Below are 25,476 nucleotides of genomic sequence, written 5' to 3' on the forward strand. Positions count from 1 at the left end.
TTTAAAGAAGTTATGACACTTTGAATTTTGCCATTTTTTATAAGTTTCTAGGTGTACTGATACTTTTGAGCGGTACTGTATATATATATTTATATATATTTATTGCGCATAAGCTGCAACAAGTAAACAGAGCTCATTAGATAAGTTCAAAATGAAGATAAAACGAAGGAAAATTATAGACCTATGAAGGGAGAAAAATGGGGGGGGGGATAAATAATAATGAAAAAAATAACAAATAACTGATTAAAAAAAATTTTTGAAAAATGGATGAAATTTTTTTTAAAAAATCTGAAAATAAAAGATATAATCTTTTCATCGGCCCACACGATTATATTCGTAAAAAAGAGTCCGCAAGAAAGCACTCTTTTTTGCGGATATAATCGTGTGGGCTGATGAAAAAATTATATCTTTTATTTTCCGGTTTTATTAAAAAAATTTCATCCTTTTGTTATTTTTTTTATTTTTTTGTTTTTTAATCAGTTGCTTGTTATTATTTCCCTCCCCCCCATTTTCATATGTCTATGATTTTCCTTTGTTTTATCTTCATTTATATATATATATATATATATATATATATATATATATATATATATATATATATATATATATATATATATATATATATATATATATATATATATATATATATTTTAAATTTTATTTTGGAAGAAAACTTCTTTTAATGTAATTTATTATTTTAGAATAAATTTATAAATGTTACATAAAATTTAAATCAAACTTTAAACAACTATGTTCATATTTGCATTTACGCAATCAGCATCAATATTTTAATGAAGTTGATATTTAAGAACCCCTAGAAAATTCTGTATATTGCCAAGTCATTGCGTCACAACTTTGATAATTTTTGAATATACAAAAGTCTAGTAAAACTAAATTATGAAATATTATTTACTTATCATATTCAAGCTGATAACCCCTGAAGCGGGGAAAAGTTTATAAGATTTGAATATACAAGCAACGAGTCACGTTCTAAAATTGCAGAGTCGCCCTTCATTCATTTTACTTCGTAAGCTTGCTATTAAATAATAAATATTCAAAATATAAACTTCTTGGAAACCTTTATGGTAAATTGCAACAGTCTTTGCCTTCTGGCTTTTGCATTCAGTTATCTTTATCAAATGCTAAGTTTCTCTGAAACTCTTATTTTGTTTTATATTTCATTGTAGGGAAAATTTTGAATGTGATTTATTAACAAGGATTTAATATTTTTGATAACCTTTGCTCCAGTGATAAAGCTAATGTCTAAAGTTTTGCTGCCATTTTCTCACATTGAAGTTTTAAAAAAAATATTTAATTTTTTCTGTTGTTTTAAACGATCTGAAAGCAGAATGTTGAGCAAAATTTCAGTTTTATTTATTTTTTTGGTTTGCCAATGGTTTAATTTTATTTTGATTTTTATTGTTTTTTTTTACGAAATTGATCTGCAAAGTAAAGTTTTTAAGTAATAAATTACTCCTTTTTAAAAACTAATATTTAAATTTATATTAAAATAAAATTCTTATTAAGAAATGGAATTCTCAAATTTTCTTTTTAAAATCTATCTAAGAGAACATGGCACCTTTATAATTGTAAAATATTTGAAGATATAGGCTCAAAATTTAGACCTGCATAGAAAAAAATATGCATCGAGACTCTGATAAAATTACCAGTATTTCAGCTTTCTAATGAATAGAACTGATATATACTATATTTAAATCATACATTTGGTAAATCTTCTATTCATATTGTAACGGTTTGCTTGAAATCCTGGTTTTCTAAATCATAGTTCGTACAGCCCCACACTTAGCAAAAAGCAAATAATATTTGAGGAAATTTAAACTAGTAAATGTTTTATGACTTTGTTCTGACTTTTATGACTGGAAGAATATGACTTGACTTTGACTTGATTATGACTTGACTTTTATGACTATGAAATATGACTTTGTTATGACTGAAATATACTATACTTAAATCATACATTTGGTAATTCTTCTATTCATATTGTAACGGTTTGCTTGAAATCCTGGTTTTCTAAATCATAGTTCATACAGCCACACACTTAGCAAAAAGCAAATAAAAAAGCTTTCGAGTAAATTTAAACTAGTAAATGTTTTATGACTTTCTTTAGGTACCATAATAAAACTACAGAATTTTAACACATTTACCAAATTTTATCGCAAACTAGAAATTAATATTTTATTTTTTAATTTTATTAACTCTTTACCATAACTCTTCGGGAAAAATTGCTGAGCTATTTAGAATTCCATAGAACCATGAAAACTGTAAAATATGATATATTCTTATAGTTTTTGAAATGTTTTATTTTAAGGGCGATTTTTCCCTTCATCAATTGTAAGTCTCCGATTTCTGATGAAATTATCGTACTAAATGGTATTTTTATGTCTTGTAAGAATCAACCATAATTCTGTCTAAGAAGAAAAACACATGTATGGTACTTAACAATTCATTTGATAACGGCTCCCGTTAGTATGGTAACGGTTTACCGAAAATTCTGGTTTTCAAAATTATAGTTTTTAGTACCATGCATGAAATACAAAGCTGAAAAGCAAATTTAATCTAATTAATTATTTTTAATTATTTATTTAATGTAATTTAATGTTAATTTTACCAAAATCACTACCAAAGTACTTCGATAAAAGTTACCTAAGTTTTTGGTTTTCACTTAGATCTAGAGACCTTTCAAAATTTACCATATTCTGTTTGTTTTGACCACTGTTTTTATCTCAGTGTGAGTACTTCCCTAAACTATACACTCATTACGATTTTGTTCGGATCACTATTTCATTTAATTAATTTTAATTATTCTATTTAAAACAGAATTAATGTCGATGCTCACTTCCTTTAAAAACTATCTCTTTCTTACCTGAAACACAATTGTAAACTTTATGTATTTTCTTAAACACGCTGTTAAAGTTGTAGCCATTTTCTAAATAGGATACAACTAGAGAATTTTTCATGACAAATTTGTGATCACATAAATACGTAATTTAAAGTTTAAGGAATATGTAGCGTGTCTACCTCTGCAATTATTCAATTCCAATTTTCCAGTATTTAAGACCTGTTAACTAGATTCTATATTGGGGTACATTTTGATAGGTGAAGGTAGGCACTGTAATTAACTACATTTCTCATATTGGTGACCTGGACGAGATCTGACCACGCCTATCTTGACAGAGACGCCCACTTCAATTTGAACACGTCTAACAGGTAACTTGCTATTTGTGACCGTGACGCAAATAGCGTGTCCGGCAATTTTGCTGCTCAGTATCGATCACACACAACGTTGGCCTCTATACGTTCGACAGGTAACAGCAACACAGGAGCGACTGTTAACTTAATACAGCTCTTTCGGTTTTTCTCAAAACAGCAATGAATCAACTAGTAGTATTCGTTCGTAGATTTGCATCACAGATAATTTTCTGGTGGGGGAGTACTGTAGCATGCCTACCACTACAATTATTCAATTCCTCTTTACTAGTATATCAGACATGTTAACTCGATTCTATGTTGAGGTACATTTTGATAGATGATGGTTGACTTTATCGATAACTGCATTCCTCACGTTGGTGACCCGGTCGTGATTTCCCACAAATACAAAAGTGAGTTCTGGTGAACCTAGAGTAAACCGTAAGGTTTCAAATTCAAAAAAAATTTAAATTATTGAAATGCAAGCAATTTATTACAGGATTACACAGTGCGGATATAATCCTCCAATAATGTCTTTGCTTTTTGATGTTTCAAGAATTTTTTTTCCAACATTTCCCTCTCAAAAATCAAATTCTCCCTTTTGATGATTCATCAGTTCTCTAGCTGTATTTAATAAATTTTGAGAATCATTTCATTGCAAACTTCCATGATTTGTGATGAAACGAAAACTCTCAAATATATTACGAAAATGTTTCGCCAACTCGAAGCCTTATTGTAGTGCAATCTGGGAGATTGTTAACTCGCAATTAAAAGTTGATCCCCCTGAGAAAAATTGTTGAGATATTTTGCTGCTCCCTTTTCACCTATTGTATAACATGGGGGAAACTGGTTTTTGGATGAAAGAAACCCTGCGCCTAAAAGTTCCAAAAACAAAACAAAAAAAAAAAAAAAAAAACGGGACTAACACTGAGAGTTTTTTTTTTCCAATACCCACTTTTAGAATAACCTTTCGTCATACAGGCATCTCAAGAGCAGATTTGTTGGCCACTCTTTCAGGGGCACCATATTATGTGTTCTAACGTTGCTCTCACAGTAAGGACTGATAGTACAGAGAAGGAAAGAACATACATGCCTTGGTCGGGATTCGAATCCAGAACCTTTCTGATGCAAGGGCATTTCCCTAACCCCTACACAGGCCGGTTGGCACACTCAGAGTGATAGATTGAAAAAACCCGAATGAAGACTAGACAATCGAAAATCAAGAGAAAAAAAAGCCGATTGGTATGTATAGTGGTCAAGCCTCGTGATAGCAGGTTTCAGAATTTGAATCCCAATTCGGACATGAGTGTGATATATACTGTTCTATTTGTTCTGCTTGAGTTTTTGGATTGAAATTGCTTTACCTATATGGACACACTATAAAGTGATTATTCAAAAAACTACGTTAGGCACCACAAGTTTTTAATTATTTACTTATTTTTTGAAAATACTTTCTTTATGCTTGAAAATTTTCTTTAATCTTGAAAAAGAAATGTGAACGACAAAATATTTCGTTAATCATGACGAAATTCGTTTCTTCGAAGAAGTTACGATAGTTAATTTTGTCACTTAGACGAAATTTTTGGTCGGATCATATACCAGGAAACCGTTTACTCAAAAACAAAGAAAGTTTCAAGATATTTGATTATCCACATTTTACAATGTTAAAACTTCGTGGTATATTACTATAGATTTATCTAAAATATCTTTTCCCTAAACGTTAAACTTTAAAGGTAGAATTTCTGCTTAGTATATTTTTCATACTTTTTAAATTGTGTTGTGTTAATTTAGATCAAAATAAGTAAAATTTACTTTTCAGTATATTGATAATTTATGATTATGAAATGCAATATGAAAGACTGGTGTTTTTCCCGCCTTAATGGTAAAAACTTCTAAGCATGAAAAATGTACACTTATTTGCAGTTATATAAATCTAAGGGAAACAGTTATTAATTATTAAAATTTCTTTAATTTTCAAAATCAATATTTAATAAATGTTCTAATATGAATACAAAAAATTGTAAAATTTCATTTATTGGAATTTGTATTTCTGTACAAATATCATTCCAAAACTCTAAAAAGATTTAACAACCACTAGACTAACTTTAAAAATTAAAAAATGCAGCATATATTTTTTGCTTGTATTTAGAGTGTCAAAAAAATACACAAGATGGACACATGTATCCCATTATCGTCAAATGGTTAATTTTAAAAATTCCAGTCGCGGTAGAACACAAATTGCCATTTCTCCATGAAACTATATTACGTCCTCTTAAATTTGCAATATGTGCCAAGCTCATATTTCTGGAATATCTAAGTCCATCTTCTTATTAACCAGTTTTTCAGCTATAGTCATTTTTTAAACATACCTCTTCATATCTATCTGTTTTTTTAAACTTGCATTTTGAGCTACAGGTAAATGATATAGAACGTATGTGTTAATGTAGAGCATTGCAGTTTAAACTGATTAATTAATTTTTTAGAAATTTTCTAATAAATCCGCTGTTCTGAAATTTTAGTATTTGTCTTCTATACTGAAAAAAAGTACAGTAGTATGGCCAAAGCTACCAGAATATAGTAAAATTTACCATATTTCCGACTCTATGCGAGAAACTTTTACCTAAGGGCTTTGGTAAAGACATCGGTAAAATTAACAATAAAATGTTGGTTTATGAAGTATTATAAAATTTGATAAATTCTTCATAACTTAGATCATGACATGAAAAAAGCATTCTTTCTGTTAAATTTACTCTTCAGTTGCGCATGTCTTTCTAAATATGCGGTAATAAGAAATACAATTTTACAAAACAGAATTTAGGATTAACCGTTACCATATGTACGGAAACATTTCAAAACGAATAGTTTAAATACTGCATGTATAGAGCCGTGGTGGCTCAGGCGATACAGCGCTCACCTATCAATGAGATGAACCCGGGTTCGAATCTCACTGATGGTTTGGCAACCTTTTACATTCGGTTAGCACCGTCCATGGTGTTGACGTAAAATGTCCCAATTACAAGTCTATGGAGTTGCACTTCGTTAGTTGTAAAATCTAAAAATCAAGTCAGCCGTTCAACGATGGTTATAAAATAAGATATAAAATACCGTTATTAGATTTTAGTATCAGAATTATGATTTTTCAACCAAAACTATTATTTTTGTACAGTGGGGTAATTTAACCAGAATATTTTCCTCCGTGTATACATTTGGAAGACAAATTTAATCATTATACATATTTTCCTCATTTTTCATTACTGTATCCTATTGTACTACAGCTTATACATATTGTAAACTTTTTTAAATGTCTATATTTAAGTACACAAGTTTACTGAAATGGAACTAATGTCAATCTCGCTATGATTGTTTCTTTTGTTTTATTCTTCATAATAACTAGCATTTAAGATCAAGTAATTTGTGGCATGAAAATAAATGATACTTCCTTCAGCGACAACTTAACTTAGATTAATTGGTTATCTTTAGTAATAAATACTTGTCATAGCAAACTTGCATTCGAAGAAACGAAAATAAAACCAGATTTCTAAAAAAAAAGAAACAAAAATCACGAGAATAGAGTTTCTATCATTCTTCAACAAATAAAAGTGTTATCTAAGTTTGTGTTCGTAATATATAATTTAATACTTTGTTTGATACATCTTAAATAATCCATATCAGTTTATATCATTTTATTATAAGTGGAAATATTTGCAAGCATATCGCATAAAACGGCTAATGCTTACATAGGAAAAATTATGGTAAAAACTACCAGAATACGGTAAAATTATCCGTGTTTCTGGTTCCATATAAACACTAAGAAACTCGATAATTTTTACTGAAGTGTTTTGTTAATTATTTTAGTTTAATTGACAAAATATAATCTAATATGTGAGAAAATTTTGTAAATGCGTTAAATTTTTTTTAATTTTCTCATGATACCTTAAGCCATTGCATAAAAACCATTCATTTGGTTTAATCTATGTTTCAGTTTTGCATTTTTCACAAAATGTGTGGTTATAAATACAATAATTTTGTTACTTTTAAAAATTTTGAATCATTTACCGTAAACAGTTATCAGTGTGAACGTAAATATTACTAAATGAATGATTTATATACCATACATTTTGGTTTTATTAAGTTTTTTTTTATCAGAAATTTCATTATCATACAGTACCGTAATTTCATCAGACATTTTTTTCTCTGCGTAGAAGTTGACAATTGATAATTCTCGAACTAATAATCAATTTTTTTTGTTACATCGTATTGCTTGTACATTCTTTACTACAACTTTAAAACCTGAAATTACATTACTTTGTAATTTCAGGTCTTACAGTTTCATAATTTTGCGTTCAAAAACAAAAAGTAATCCAATGTGGCAAAAAAGTGGGAAAAAACACTTTAATGTTCAATAATTTTCAAACAAATGCAAATTTGAGAAAAAAAACTCGTATTTAATTTACAAATAAAATGACTCATTATTAAGTCAAATGTTTACTCGATAATTGTATTTCTGTGGAATATAGAGGATCTCGCGTGGTATTTTTCTCTACAAGACTAACAGTTATACATCTAGAATAATGACGATGATTCATAAAACATTTTTCACAAATAGGTGAAAAGGAAATAGAGTTTTAAAAAAATAATGAGTAAAAATAGCTCTAAATGTGAGCGAATCATGGGTAAATCGTTAGATTAAAGTTATACGGGTCTTTTCTCATTTGACACAAATATTTTTCCTTCAAACCATAGTATTTAACTATTAGTATCAAACCATAGTATCAAAGTATTTTTTTTTAGGAAAAAGATTTTTAAATTAACGAAAAACAAAGTTTAGTTCTCGAATAAGTTTTGCATGCACTCTTTACGGCAAATTATGTTTATAGATTTAATGAAATACATTTTATTTATAGTCTTTCAGAGTAGTTTCATTTACTTTAATGTATAACAATTATAGTGATGAAAATGATGCAATAATTAAGCTTTCCCAACATTAAAGTTCAAATTTGTGTATTTTAACAACTTATTTATTCCAACTATTGAATTTTCGCAATAATTTAAAAACAATTATTTGTATTTTACAGCAAATTTTGTAAAACTTATTGCATTTTAGCACAATTTTATCTAGAATTATGGAAATTATACTATATTTAAATTTGTTACAACAAAATGTTAGTGCATTACATATAAATTGAAAGTTCTTTTATTATCTGGATAAAATTTGCATAAAATTTATATTTGTATAATACTTTAATTTTATTTTGTTAAACTCATTTTAATAATATTTGCCTTAGAATTTAATTTAATTTTATTTCATTTGTTTTATTAAGTTTTATATGAAATATTTCAACTGCATTATTATTATTTATAATAACAATTTATTGCAAATGCCGTGATGGTCTGATCGGTAGGGCACTGGGCACATGTCCGAGAGTTCATGGATTCGAACCCCGCCGATCGAAAACTCCCGTTGCAATAAAGTAACTGATGCACGTTAAATCTGTCGAGTCGCAAAAGTTCTTCAAATCAATACTTCTGGGGGTACTGGATTGAAGATCGATCGTTCTCTGATTCAGGTTAAAATTACTATCTGTGGATGAATGAATAGATGTATGAATGGTTCTGCCCTATAAATGGGTGCGACGGGTCAGAAGTCCAATTCTTGGCCATAGATGGCGCCACTGAAGAACAAGAACAATCATACCCCTTCTGCCTAAACAGGCATACGTCAACAACAACATTGTAAATGCATATTATTTTCAAAAGGCTCTAAAGTTTACTTCACAATATTTGTGATTACAGATTTGCTTTATTAAAATCCTTTCGGTAATTCTAGACTTACATACTGTAATAATACTCAAACGTCAACAAACAAAATACTTATTCAAATTGAACACTCATCAATTAAAAGAAAGTTGACCAATTACTTTTCATTACTTTTGTAAAATACTATATTTCAAAACTCAATTTACAATATCTTAATCACAGATTTGTATTATGCAAACTCGTTCGGTAATTCAAGACTTAAATACTTTCCTATCAAATAAAATACTTAAAACTCAGCAAAAGGAAGAGAAACTTTTCTTATTCGAATTGACACAATTATCAATCACAAAATTTGACGAATGATTGCATATTACTATTATGAAACAATATGGTTCAAAACTCGAGATACAATATTTTTAATTACAAATGTCTATTTTGTAAACTTGTTTGGTAATCCAAGACTTAGACTTTGTCCGATAAAATAAAATACTCAAAACTCAGCATGAAAAAGAAAATAAATTTTAGTGGAATCGAATACTCAATCATCAATTACAAACGCACACTACTTTTTATAAAATACTATAGTTCTAAACTCAATTTACAACATATTTTAAATACATATTTACATTATATAAATCCGTCTGGTAATGTAAGTCTTACGTACTGTCTGATGTAATAACGCTCAAACTTCAGCAAAAGAGAGGAAAAAAAGCATGTTCGAATTGAACGCTCAATCATCAATCACAAAAGTTGACGAATCAATACTTTTCTACCAGCGTGTTACATTTTCTCCATTCTTTACGACTGAAGTCCCTTAACTGAAGTGGGAAAGAAATCGTTTCTGATAGAATAACTGAAAAGGAAATGGCTACATTTCATTCTTTTTTGTTTCATCCAGTGCACGGAACAAATATTTCAAAGCACCTCCTGAAATAAAAGCGTAAAAAGCTATTTTCTAAAATGAAAAATGATGACAAAGAGCTGAAACGGACTTAGATTTAAAGCAAAAAATCGGATTGAATCTAATATTACTTTTAGAAAAGGGAATTTTTTCTTGTACTGACTAGCTTATAGTTTAACTTAATTATTCATTTCTATAAAAAAAAATAAGTAAACTACTAACACATTGACAACATTTAAACAATGAACATGCTTGTTGATATTTAAAGTATATATTTTTAGGTATTCCTGAGTGCTTTCATTAATCGGGTGCGTGAATCTTGAGAAAACGTATGCTGAAATCACGTGGTTGGGCATGGCGCGTTCCCATTACAGCTAGTGAAAAACGTCTTCGTATCAGACTTAATTGCACATCTGTTCAGAGAAAAAAAAGTATGGTCAAGAATATGGCAAAATTTACTGTCTTTCTAGTACTATTGGAACAGCAACAAGTTCGTTACCGAAGTACTTTGGTAATACTTTTGGTAAAAGTGACAATTAAATATAATTTGATGAAACGTTATACAGTTAAGTAAATGTGGAATGTAATAATTTTTTCTTAATATCGTAGAGCAAGGTATGAAAACTATTTATTCGTTAACATATACTTTTCAGTTTTATACCTTTTGCCAAGTGTGCAGTTATAAGAACTATTTTAAAAACTAGAATTTCCGATAAACCATTTCTATATGAATAGAAAAATTATCAAATGAAAGGATTAAATACAGTATATTTCAGTTTGATTACCAGAAATGTCATTATTATACAGTATGGTAATTTTATCAAAATATCTTTTCTCCTCGTGAAAACGAAGTCACGCGCAGGTGTCGAACCCGATTGACTGCTGAATAGTGGCATAAGTAAATTCCACGATTCTCTTACTTGTGACCTCGATGGCAGGTATCCAATGAAATGTATGCAAGTGACGTACTGTGAGTATCCCGATCCTCATTGGTTGTTGTAGTATGAAATTGTTTTACATTAGCAGCTGCTCCTTTCATTCTATTTCGAGTAAGCCAGTCTTGCCAAGTATCAATTCCATTAAGTGACAAATTCTGTATTCTGTCACAAATACTTCAATTTCTGTATTATATGATTTTTATTTAACAAAAATGCAAACTCGAAGGCATGTAAAATATTAACAAACTAATTATGCCTCGAAATTGTCAGGTATAACAACAAAACTATATCATGGTTGCAATAATATAGATAAATAAATGATAAATCTAGTTAAGTAAAAAGAAGTACGAGCATTTTTTTGTTGTTTATTTTGACTCATACAAAAATGTAATACGGCGTTGTATTTGATTATTTTCGCGTTAATTAATATTCTAACTTATGCGTTGAAACTTAGCTCGGCTTTAAGACGCCTATTATTTATAAACGATAAGCTGGCGCTGAGATCATAGGTTACGTGGCTGTGTAACAGTAATCGTCTTCTTCTCGAGTTGCAAGTACCAAGCTATAGTGATAGATATTAATTTTTTTAAAAAATATAGGATGGTATAATCTTTCTAGGGGCTTTTAGTCAAAAAGTATCCCACTCTTTTTTACAGCAATATGTAGTTTTTCTTTAATTAAAATTTTTGCTTCACGCAAGGAGATAAATCAGGATAAATCGAATATAGATAGTTACCAGAGATTAGAGATAGTAGAGAGATTTCTTAAATCTTTAGAAAAAAATGACTACAGATGGAATTCAGTGATTATCAGTTATAGATTGCATAAACCATCAGGAAAAATTGAAATGTTGAAACAAAATAGACATTATGGCGTAACTACCACTACAATTATTAAACATCAATTTATTAGTATATAAGACATGCTAACTTGATTCAATCTTGGTACCTTTTCATAAATAAAGGTTGGCATTGTCTAATGGTCTCTACCCACATTGGTGATCTGCGGACGTGATATGCTCATGACTACTTCGATGAATGGTTCACATTGAAAAGTTGACTTGCTATTTGTAACTGCGTCATCGTTCTTCTTGCGCTGTTGCTTCTCAGTCTCACTTACACCCAACGGGATCCTGCACATCCGCGACTGCATGTAGCAACACAGGAGTTACCACACACACAACCATGAACTTAATACAGCTCTCATGGCTAAAGCTGAAAACCAGCTGATCTTAATACATATCTCGAGGTCCTTCTCAAACAAAGCAACTAGTGGTATCCGTTCATTGAATTCTATCCCTGATAAAATTCTGGTGGGGGGGAGTATTGTGGCGTAACTACCACTACAATTATTAAACATCAATTCACTAGTTTATAAGACATGTTAATTTGATTCAATCTTGAGGTACCTTATCTAAGATGAAGGTTGGTAATGACTAAAGGTCTCTACCCACCACATCATTAATTGTTAAAAATAACGATTTGTGGTTAAAATTGTAATTGGCAGTAACTGGTTGCATAAAGTGTGAAGTAAAGATAGTGGTTATCAGTGATAGGGTGTATAAATTTATGAAAAATTGGTTACCTGAAGATGTAGATGGTAATCAATGACATGATAGATGAATTCTTATAAATTGGATTAATAGAGAAAGATAATGATAATACTCTTAGAAAAAAATTGAAGTGTTAAGGTTGATTTAAGATTATTTGAAGTTCACTTCCGAATTGCTTAAAAAATTTGCTTCCCAAGGTTTATAATAAGGATGTATAAAATTTTTATATTCCCGCTTAAGGTTGTTTCGAGGTTGATATAAATCTGAATTAGAGCAAATAAATTAGAAAGGTAGTTTTTACGGTGCACAAGTCATTTTTTCAACACTTCAAGCAAATAAGTATATTTGAGGTGTGAATGATTTCCCCCGATTTCCACCAATAGAATTACTGAGCTGTATATGAAATTGAATTTATGATGTGTAAATGAGGTTGAAGTTAATGTTTATTAATAAGGTTACTTTGTAACAAAACATAATCTCATTTTTTTATACCTTAGTTGTATTTTTTTGCACTTGTCAGCCTCAAAACACTTTAGTTTTTGTAAGGGTAATTTATACAAATGAATAAAACAGTATTATTATTCTAAATACATCGGATATTACTGGGAATTCTAAGTACTTTTTTTCAAAAATTTCGTGATCAGAGCTCAGAAAAAAGTATTTTCAATCATTTTTATTAAAATATATAAAACGTTAGTTATTAAAATATTTTCTCTTAAAGGTAATTTTAAATTATTAGGACTTTTTAAAAAAAATAATTTTACTAATAGTATTACTAACACTTTAATAGCATACTGATAGTTGATCTAAATTACTCTTTTTACTTAAACTGCCAAATTTCATAGCAGCAACAATGTTTAACTATTACCACTCACTAACTAATTTAAATCATTGGGAGATCGGTAATTGCATAACTATCAAGTATACTTGAAATAGAATAATAGCAATTTTAAGTTCTAGTGGCATGCGTTGAACTATTGTTGAATTATAGTTGAGGCATTGATATAATTGTGTATAAAGTACATAATTAACTACTTTATCACGTATTTAGATAATTTGAATGTAATGATCCAGATAAACGTCTGAATTACTTGTATTTACTTGAATTCCTTATGCAAAAGTTATCTTTTCACAGTGAATAAATTTTTCATGTTTATAGTTTCCCATTTGACTAAAAAAGCAATCCATTATATAATTATTAAATTTACTTACTAATAATTACACTGGGCAACACATTTTTATTGCATTTATACGAATACATAATATTTTTTTTAATTTATTTTAAAACCGACGTAAAGCAACTGACCGAATTCGGAGAAAAGGAAATTTCTGTCAATGTTCAACACCGTACCTCGTCATTTTGAACTCAATCCAGAAGACAAGGGAACTCGTGGATCAAATTGGAGATCGTGGAGAAATTTTTTGATAGAATTATCTCGCATTTGCGGTACATGAAGAGGAAAACTACAAAAATATTCACACAGTTAGCCCTATGACAAGGGGATTCTATCCCATGATCCGTCTACTTCTGATGATATTTTACGTCAGCACTGGGATTCGTCACCTCATTGGGAGGCAAGGGCTCTTTACCTTAAGCCATCTCAGCTGAAATTTTTGATTTTGTCGAAAGCTACATATTTTTTTAAAGTTACACTTTTGCCCATTTTTTGTTGAAATATACATGTTTAAAAACGTTATATACAACAAGTGCCTGCGAACTCATGCCTGCAGCTGTAGTCGTACGCGGATTGGGGGGATTCCAATTTATGACCTATTCAAATGCGCACGATATATTTTACATGAAAAACCTGTACTTTTATTGTCATGATAGTTTTATGGTCACAATTTTCAGTAAATAGAAAATTATTTTTAGTTACTGACCATAATATAGCGATGAGTATTTTTATGAATGTGGATATTAAAGCAATAATCTATACAAAAAAAATTCAATGAGCCTGAAGATAAAAGTAAGCGAAGCAGACGTTTGGGTAGGTACTGTGAAAAAGTAACTGAGCAGTGTTGGGTAAAGTACTGACAGTTTAATAGGTTGCTTTAAATAGCTAAAGCCGAAACCGACTGTAGTGCTTTTAGAAGAAGGAAATAAATGAGAAGAAACAAGATAGATAAAAAATTAAAGGATTTTTTTTTCTACTATGAATGGATAATTTTGTGGGGACTATTAGCATACTAACAAAACTGCAAAAATTTTATAAATTGTAAGCAAGCAAAAATTGAAAAAGAATTAATTTTCTAAAATAAAAAAATACAATAATAAAAATACTCAGATTAATTAAATTTATAAATAATTAGTGATACACTATTTATTTTAATTTTCCAAAAATGTAATAATTTTTTTTCCAAAACCTATTAATTAATAAGACAAGATAATTAACGAAAATCTATATATACAGAAATCCATTTTATGCTTCCTATTTATTTATGTATTTCTTCATTTAGATATTTTTTTCTTGATGAATCGGTAAATTCAATAGCTTAATCAGGAAAATCCATTAGTCAGCATAGTTACGCAAGTAAAAAGTATTTTTTCTTGCTGTTTAATGAGCCATATAGACAAAAACTTACCTTAAAGAACGACTTTCGTTTCCTCAAGACTGATATATTCAGATGTGAAAAAAGTTAGACTAATACCTAGATTAGAATAAACCAACACAAAAATTGTACTCTCGTATTCATTAATTTTATTGACTGATTTTGGCTGAATGATGATTTGTTTAATAATACGTTCTTCGTAAGAAATAAAAATGCGAGTAATCAAGAATTTTAAAATTTCATGTACAACAGTATTAAACAGCACAATAACTTTAAAAAAGAAATGTGTTTAACTTACTATCACGAAAATAATATTCTTTTTGTGGTGAGAAGGTGAGTGAGATGCACATTAGATGGTGTGCCTGTCTAAATTACAAAATTGACCGAAACCTTGAAAATCTATGCTCATAAGTAATTGAATTTATAATTTCTGCGTAGATAAATAAATTCGATGAGAAATAATGAAATGTACGAATTCATGATACACGCGTGAAAACAGCTCCCCAGGAGTATTAGCTTCTGTTCTTGACCCCACGCTAACCGTGACTGTTGTGAACTTTTAAGTAAAGAAAACCCTTCATTAATATTTTACTGCCTTTTTTCGCTATGAGGTGATAGCCACACAAATCGTAGGTGGGAAAATAATTTTGTATTGATATTTAAAATGAAGAATTAGGTGGGAAACATTCTTCCTACGACTTTTTGAAAAGTTCAGCTAAACACGAATCTATATGTTCAGCTCTAAAAATGAAGATTAACCACACTGAGAAAATAGCATAGTCAAAACCACCAGGATATTGTAAAATTTATCGTATTCTGGCTCTACGAGAGCACATAGAATCTGATAGTTTTCATTCAATCGCTTTGGTAATGATTTTGGTAAAATTAATTTTAATTATTCATTAAAACATCGATTATATCAATCAAAAAAATTTATTTATTTTGTAATATGCAATAAAGATTTGCAAATCCGTTAAATTTATTAATTTTATCATGCAGCCTTAGAGTATGCCACAGAGACCATTTATTCGGTTACGTTTAATCTTCAATTTTGAATATTTTATTAATGTGCAGCAAAAAGAACTATAATTTGGAAAACCAGAATTTACTGTTTGCATTTAAAATGTGAATTAAAATATTAATAACTGAAGGATTTTGTGATAAAATTTAGTAAATTAAGCAGTTCTATGATGATACCTTTGAGCATGGTATAAAAATCATTTATGCAGTTAAGTTTAATTTTCAGTTTTTTATTTTTTATTAAATAAGTGGTATTACGAATTATAATTTTAAAAACCCAGAATCCTCGGTAACTCTCCCTATATGAACTGAAAAATTGCCAAATGAATGGTTTAAAAGCGTATATTAGGTTTGTATCACATATTTATCACACATTTTCTTTTATTCCCAAAAGTACGGTAATTTTACTGGAGTTTTTTTTTATATACTCAGATTTTCTTTGGAAATATTCTTTTCATCAATGCTAAATAATAATTTCATATCTTCCGCCCCATAACTTAATGTCATGTTGAATGCTGACTTGTTTTTTAAATCTTGATATTTCAAAAATGGGCTTTACAATGTGCAAATAAATAATGTCATGTAACTTGATAATAGAACAAAATTTAAAACATAGCCAAGTATGTAATAGTTCGATTATGAAATAAAGAACTTTGCTCAGTGCCTAAGTGCTAAAACACAGAGGTGCAAAGGAAAATCACTGAGATACAACAAGGAAAGAAGGAGAGTGTTTTTTATCATGATGGAGGTTCTTTATTACAGAAGCGAAACTATACTGTGTTTGTTTATATCATGTTACTTTTCTTCTCAGTATATTTAGCTTTGTTGGCGTCAAGTTCATTTTTCTTTCAAAGTGTAATATTTACAATAATACTTTATTTACGTTTTAATAAGTATTATTAATATATGCTCAAATAATATCATGTTAATTGTTTAAATTATCAAAAAAGGGGAAAAAATGTTCAATGAAATTATTTTTTTACCCATATATGAAACTACCAGGCAATCATATTATCCAACAGAATATTTCCTTGTGACGTACTTCAGAGAAACTGAGACCAGTAAGTTTTGAAACTTTAATGAGTTGTTCGATAGCTTTGAGGAAACTTTAGAGCTCAGCAGAGTAACAGAAATCTCGCTGAGTTAAGGATCTTTACCCTTAAGATTGTTAAAGCTTCTCTAATGCTCATATTATGTCTACGAGATCTGAAATTTGTTAAAATATATATTCTGCAACGGAAATAATGGAAGAAAATGTGTCTATTTTTAGAAATACAAGAGATTATTTATACATTTTCCATTTTTTATGGATATCAAACTATGAAATTGGCTGATGAAAATTTTGAAGTATGTTGTGTTAAACCACATAATCTTGGAAAATTGATCTTATTTTAAAATAATAAAGCCCGATTATACTTTATTCTGTGTATCTTTGCTCTAGGAATTTTCAGAGCATTTTCAATGACCACATTATGCCTAACAAGATCGAAATTTGGTTAGTCTATAAGCTTTACAACGGAAATTAAAGGAGATAATGTTTATATAAAGGTTAAAATAGATAAATCAAACTTATTTTTTCATTCGTTTTGTAATACTAGTGCTCATGCTATATCTACAAGATCTAGCATTTTTCAAAAATATATATTTTGCAATCAAGATAAAAATCATGAAATCATTCTGATATCATAATTTGGAAATGTACTGTTGAAAATGTTGAAGTGCGATGAACCATGTGTAGGGGAGAGTGGGGTCAATTGTAACAGGGTACGATTGTAACAGAGCAAAAATTTCGAGTGTCGGGTTTCAGATTTGGTTCCTAGGTGGCGCACAAGGTATATTTAATAAATCTACATGAACACACCTGCTGGCAACCATTTCTAGGTACTTTTGAAAGAGTTACATCACAAAAGATATTTTCACGCTACGTAAGTAATTTTTTTGGTATTAGAATATTATATTGTAAAAAAGTAATTTTGTTTAAATAAATAAAAATTATTAACCGAATATGTAAGTGGACACTTTAATTAACATTTCAGAAAAAAAGATTAGTTTAGTTAATTAACTAGCATTGTTTTTAACAAATGAAGCTGAAATGGCGTCTTGGGGACAATTGTAACAATAAGTAAAGGGACGATTGTAACAGCTGAAAATAAATAATCTTATGCTTACAAACAGTTACTTAACACTTTAAGAACCACCAATAGTTTCCTATACCATTTATATTATGTTGCATGTGCATTATTTTATTTGTCACCTTTCACGGCATAAATTAAAATTTTTAACCCCTTAAAGTCAAAAGTTTAACCCTTTAGGTCTCTGCTCATTATTATTTTTACTCCTAAAATATCACTACTATTTTGATCAATAAAAGAATATATCACAACTATGATAATATGTATAATTAACTATGTTTTATTTGAATTTATGAACTGTTACAATTGACCCCGTAAGTGGGGACAATTGTAACAAGTGCACGACTGTCGAAAATTGTTAATTACTAATATAATAACATTTAAAATAAGGTATTTATTTATTTTTTCTAGTGGAGAATAGTCTACTTTACTCGTCTGTCAATTAATACTGATAATATATTGGATTTTTTGTTAGTTAAAAATAGTTAAGTAAAAAATGTTACAATTGACCCCACTCTCCTCTATAGTTTAAAGTTGATCTAATTAATATAATGAAGTTTAACTTATTCTGAAACTTTATAACGAATGTTTTCCCTTAAGATATTTAAAGCATCCCTAATACTCCTAGTATCCTACAAGATCTATAATGTTTAACTCTATACATTTTACAATACAAAGAGCGGGAAGTAATAAATCTATTTTCTTTACTTTACATATTATTTCATTAAAAACATCCTCACTAATCTATCTTCACTGTGTTATAACTCTTGAAAAGTATTGCATGTTACATTTTTCACTACATTTGCTACCCATGTTACTACTTTTCCTTGTTTGCCAATGGTTTTTAATTCTCGTAATGTTCCTCGAGGGAGTTTTATTGTAATTTTTGAAAAGAAAAGTACACTGTTGGGGAGAGTGGGGTCAATTGTAACATTTTTTACTTAACTACTTTTAAGTAACAAGGAATCTAATATATTATTAGTATTAATTGACAGACGAGTAAAGTAGACTATCCTTTACTAGAAAAAAATACCTTAGTTTAAATGTTATTATATTAGTTATTAAAAATTTTCGACAGTCGTGCACTTGTTACAATTGTTCCCACTTACGGGGTCAATTGTAACAGTTCATAAATTCAAATAAAACATTGTTAATTATACATATTATCATAGTTGTGATATATTCTTTTATTGATCAAAATAGTCGTGATATTTTAGGAGTGAAAATAATAATGAGCAGAGACCTAAAGGGTTAAACTTTTGACTTTAAGGGGTTAAAAATTTTAATTTATGCCGTGAAAGGTGACAAATAAAATAATGCACATGCAACATAATATAAATGATATAGGAAACTATTGGTGGTTCTTAAAGTGTTAAGTAATGGTTTGTAAACATAAGATTATTTATTTTCAGCTGTTACAATCGTCCCTTTACTTATTGTTACAATCGTCCCCAAGACGCTATTTCAGCTTCATTAATACAATGCTAGTTAATTATACAAAACTAATCTTTTTTTTTATTGAAATGCTAACTAAGGAGTCCACTTACATATTCGGTTAATAATTTTTATTTGTTGAAACAAAATTACTTTTTTACAATATAATATTCTAATACCAAAAAAAGTACTTACGTAGCGTGAAAATGTCTTTTGTGATGTAACTCTTTCAAAAGTACATAAAAATGGTTGCCAGCAGGGGTGTACATGTAGATTTATTAAATACACCTTGTGCGCCACCTAGGAACCAAATCTAGAACGCGACATTCAAAATTTTTGCTTTGTTACTATCGTACCCTGTTACAATTGACCCCACTCTCCCCTACGCGTACACAGTTTAAACGTACACTTACATAAACTGTTCTTTTCCCTCTTGATTAATGATGAACGAAAATTAATCGCGGAGTATGGTGAGCGAAATGAACAGGGGGAAAATAGTCTTAAATATGAATGTTTGTATAACCTAAGCGCAATTCTAAACTTCAATAAAGTTTTTCAATAATAAAATAAGCGATTTTTGTCTCTTTTTATGTGGCCTTTTTTCATGTCATTTTAATACAAATATGTTACGAAACATAATATTTGCATTTAATTGATCATCAAGTACCTGCCATGTTTTCGATAATTTGTAGAAAAAAAAGAAAATTAAAACACGTACATTTTAATTTCAGAAGATAATGACTAAAAATGTTTATTCTCCACCTTTCTTTTAATTAAACTAATCAGTTAAAATAACTGATGATGTTGTTTCAATAAAATAATTAAAAATGCTTAAATTCATTTTTATGTGAGATATCCCGTGCGTAAAGTTATATTCTTTAAAAAAGAGAGACTGATTTCCAGTATTACCATATTCACACCATATAAAGTTTACTTCCATGTTATAGAATTTAATTTGGTTTTTCTATATAAAAGCATATACGGCAATTAACTTAAATCTTCCATTTAATAACACAAACCATACGTTAATTCAAAGAATTAAAAATAAAGCTTTATTTTAAAGTGCTTAAACTTGTTTCTTCTATTTTATAGCACATAATGTATAAATTCTAATTTATAGCCTTCAAAATTAGTTTTTTTGCAATCTTTATATTATGTATATCTTCCTTCAAGTAGAATATAAAGCAATATTCAAATTTACGCGACTTAGGATATAGCTTTTATTTTATGCCATTTAAAACTTTCCCCGCTAGATGGTTGCCAATTCCTGACAAAAACTGTTCCAGTTACTCATTTAAAAAAAAAAGAAGTCCGTAAATTTTTTACATAAAACTGGTCGTGAATCAAAGTAATGCTCCTGAGAATTTCCTACAGCTCTAGTCTTAGCATTGTCTGTGACTCCGGAAGATTGTTTGTCGAATCAGTAAAAACCATGGAACTAAACGAAACCGTGTATTGCCGTCATCTATCGAGGGATATGAGTGTTGAGTGTTCATTATCCGTGGTCACCGATGCACAACAGAAATGTCTTTTATAATCGACTAAGATCAAATCCTGGACCTTTGTCTCACTTGTCTGATGCTGGAACCACCATATAAAGTGTGTGCACACTTTACATAATTGAGAGACAACGCTTTAGATAATAACCGTATAACCGTATATATATATATATATATATATATATATATATATATATATATATATATATATATATATATATATATATATATATATATATATATATATATATATATATATATATATATATATATATATATATACACCGAAGAGCCATTACATTATGACCACCTTCCATCTATAACAATGGGCTCGCCCAGGAACAATGAATGTTTTCATGGAGCATATTAGGACCCATAATCCTCATAGAACAATCCCTGACGTCTGTAAGCTACTTGAACATAGTTACAGACCAGGTTCACCCATTCATGTCAGCAGTTTTTCCTGCGGGGGATGGTGTTTACCAACAGGATAAGGGTCAAATCGTCATGGATTGGTTCAAGGAACGTTCCAGTGACTTTCAACTCATGTCTTGGGCCCCCAAATTCTTCTGACCTTAATTCAATAGAGCATTTGTGGTCCTGCTTGGAAAACCAAATTCGTGCTGCCACGCTACCCCCTCGCAATGTGAGGGAATTGCAGGACCAGTTGGTGAGCGCTTGGTACCAGATACCTTAGACTACCTATCAGCACCTTGTGGAATCAATGCCGCGGCGGATGCTAGCAGTTTTGAGGGCTAAAGGTGCTCCTACATGTTATTGGCAGGATGGTCATAATGTAATGGCTCTTCGGTATATATATATATATATATATATATATATATATATATATATATATATATATATATATATATATATATATATATATATATATATATATATGCATTGTACTTGTAATACATTATTTGACGCATTACTCTTAATTAATGCAAAGAACTTATAATTATTTTACAAACATTATTAAAACTATTTTGCAGATTCAAATTAGGTTCATACTAAATTATAAGCATAGTATAATATAGAAATATGCTGCCTTCATTATGAAACAATTAAGTTATTTCTCGTTTCGGCACGTGTTTCTATACTTTCGTTATAGATAGATTGTGTTTACATGCATGATGGGAAATAAGTTTATTCATCATTACTAGCAATGAAAAAATGTACACGGATTTTCCACAGATCTAATCTTTTAGAAATTGCATTTTTTTTTTTTTTTACTGACTGTCCCTTTTATGAAGCAATAGTTTTATTATAGGAAGTCTGAAAGCTTTTAATTAGTCCCTGCGGAAGGAAAGAGATTTCAGAACTTCGAGGTAATTAAATTAATATAGCGAGTCACATCAAAAAAAGTAGCAAATTTATTAGATAAAACATGAATAAGATACATAAAGAGTTTAGTTAACGAATAGTTTGTTGAAAATATTTTACTACCATGTTGGAGTATGCATGCAAAACAAGTTTGCATTGTACTTGTAAAATCTTTTCACTTGGATTTTGAAAAAAAAATACTTAAAAACATTACAATACAAAAAATACGGTTTAGTGAAAAGTCTTAATGATTTATTATTTCCAAAGTAGATTCAAAGACAATATATAAACTGAATTCAGAAATTTCGCAAGCTCTCCTTCATTTTTAAATAATCTATCTGCTGAAAATTTCACGGAATACCAGATAATGCCCTAATGTGGCTTTAAAAATCTTTCGTGTAGGAGCTATTCAGGACTATGTGTATTGATGTCAATAATACCTGAGGTATTTCTATTAAGGTTAACTCATTCTTTCATTAATTATGTGATTTCTATAAGTTAAAGGAATTAACCCTAAAAAATAAATGAATAAATCTAAAACCTAAAAGCAAGCAAAAGCTTGAACCTGCTTGTCTAACTGACTTCTACTGACATATCATTCTAGTACCAATTAAAAATGCAAAATAACCATATTTCATACTCTTCCAGTTTGTCATTGGACATTGTTTAAATGTAAAAAAAAGTATATATATATACACACACACACATACACACACACACGCATATATATATATATATATATATATATATATATATATATATATATATATATATATATATATATATATATATATATATATATATATATATATATATATATATATATATATATATATATATATATATATATATATATATATATATATATATATATATATATATATATATATATATATATATATATATGTATGTATATATATATATATATATATTCAGATAAAAGTCAAAGGAGAGAGTTTAATTCAGATGAAAAAATAATAATATATTAAAAGGAAGTAGATCAAGATAATTATTTAATTGAGTATAGGTAAAATGAATAAATATAGGGTTTGTCTGAAATTCCGAGGAACGGAATGTTTTGGGATAAATACCAAATTGAAAAATTTGTTTTTTAGCTCTTTTCAAAATCTGTCGGGTAGCCCCACCCAGTTACAAAAATTATGTTTTCTGACTGTTTTTTCAGTGAAATGAAAGTGACCAATGTATTGACAATAGATAAACCTCATTTATCATTTTTATCACAAAATTATTTTATTTATTACATATTTATATACTTTCAGTGAATTCTATCACTTAATAACAATCATTTAATAACAACAATATTTGTTGTTAAAAATGCATATAACATTCAAATTTGAAGCAATAAAATAATAATCTTTGCAACCGTACATTTATCGACGAATTAAAATTGGGCGGTGATACCCTGCATTCATGTGAGCGGGGCTACCCGAAATCAAATTTTTTTGCGAATTTGTAATTACTCGAACAATTTTTCACATATAAACTTCTTTCTTCGTGCAAATTAAACTTAATACTACATACTTTAATGCTGTATGTATAGAAAAAATTATTGTTTTAGTATTAAAATGAAGTTTAATCGAAACATTCAACCAATTTTTCTTAATTTCATGACCACTGTATTCAACATATTTTCAAAACTATTGTTTACCATGTTAACAGCTGCATAAATACTTGAAACTTTGAAAACAATCTTTTTTTAATATAACAATTAATGTCCGATGGCCCATTGATTTGAAAAAATATTCTATACATATGAAATTGACTGTGGGTGGGGGTACCCGCTGGGCGGGGCTACCCGACTCTCTCCTACATTTTCTGTCTTAAGGGAAGTGTATTTTCTTACCTAAATTTCCTTAGAAAGAGAGCGCGACATTAAATAAGCTAATTCCATTTATTTTATTGTCTCATAATTGCATCAAAAGTAATTTTCCTTTATTACACATCATCTGCACTTGCTTTGAAAATTAAGCACAGTTTCATCGCTATTTCAATGACTTACGGCTAATAGAGTCCTCATCAAATTATGTTTTGACTCAGACGTTCCGAATGGTCATAATAGAAAACCATAAAGACGGTTTTCTTCGTGGTTTGAAAGTGATATTGATAATGAGTATAATGATATAGATTATGATCATCTAAATAAGTAATTTTCGGAATTTCGAAATTTCTATTGAGTTGGATGAAAATCAACTGTTTTCCTCGTAATTGCGCCGTTAATGCGTGTCTAATGGTTCGTGTAAAATGAATATTAATGTCTTTATTTCTACTATTATATTTAGAAATGATTATGTTTTATGAATCAATGATATGATGACACCTAGATGTAGAAATTAGGTTATTCATTAATTAGAATTATGAAATAATATGATAAAAAGTCTTAATATGATAAAAATTCTTAATCTGATAAAAATGTTATGATGTTATAGTAACATTTTATTTTTGTTCCTCCAATATATTTTATACTTAAATATCTAAGATGGAGGAATTAATTATCCCTTTGACGCAGATGGCATACCGGGCTCCATTGTTAAATATATTTGCACATAATATTAATACGCATGCACACATAATATATATTTATACACGTATGATAAACGTTTAAAATTATTTTTTCTGTTACTTTTCTCGTAATTTTTAAGTTTTTCGTTTACCTTTGTTTTACGTGTAAATTCGTTTAGTTTAATCAAATTTGTTCTTTTTTCGTATTTTCGTATAAATCGTTTTTTTCCCCGAATGCATGAAAAGACTGGGAAAAAAATACAAGTACCAAGCTTTTTTTCTTTTTCTTTTGAATTTTAAATTTTTTGGAGGGAGAAAGGAATGAAATTAAAATAAAATGATTCCCTTCTTTTATTAGAAATTAAGTATTTTTTTTTGCAGTTGTTTACGAAAAAGAGCATTTATCATCTGTTTTAAAAAGAAAATGTAGGTGACATATAGGAGAATAGAGTCTTTTTTAATTGATTACGGAAGGATTTGAAAAAGGAGAGCAAAAAAAAAAAAAAAAACACGCGCTTTTTCTAATGAGTTTATTAACCTTTCGGAATTCATTTATCTCTAATAAAAAACATAATATATAGAAAACCTTACATTCGAGATTTAACGCAAATTTGAATTAAGGATAATTGTTTAACTTTTT

Source organism: Parasteatoda tepidariorum, chromosome 9, assembly GCF_982258835.1.
Source record: "Parasteatoda tepidariorum strain Cologne lab strain chromosome 9, Ptep-v5.0, whole genome shotgun sequence".
Taxonomy (NCBI): Eukaryota; Metazoa; Arthropoda; class Arachnida; order Araneae; family Theridiidae; genus Parasteatoda; species Parasteatoda tepidariorum.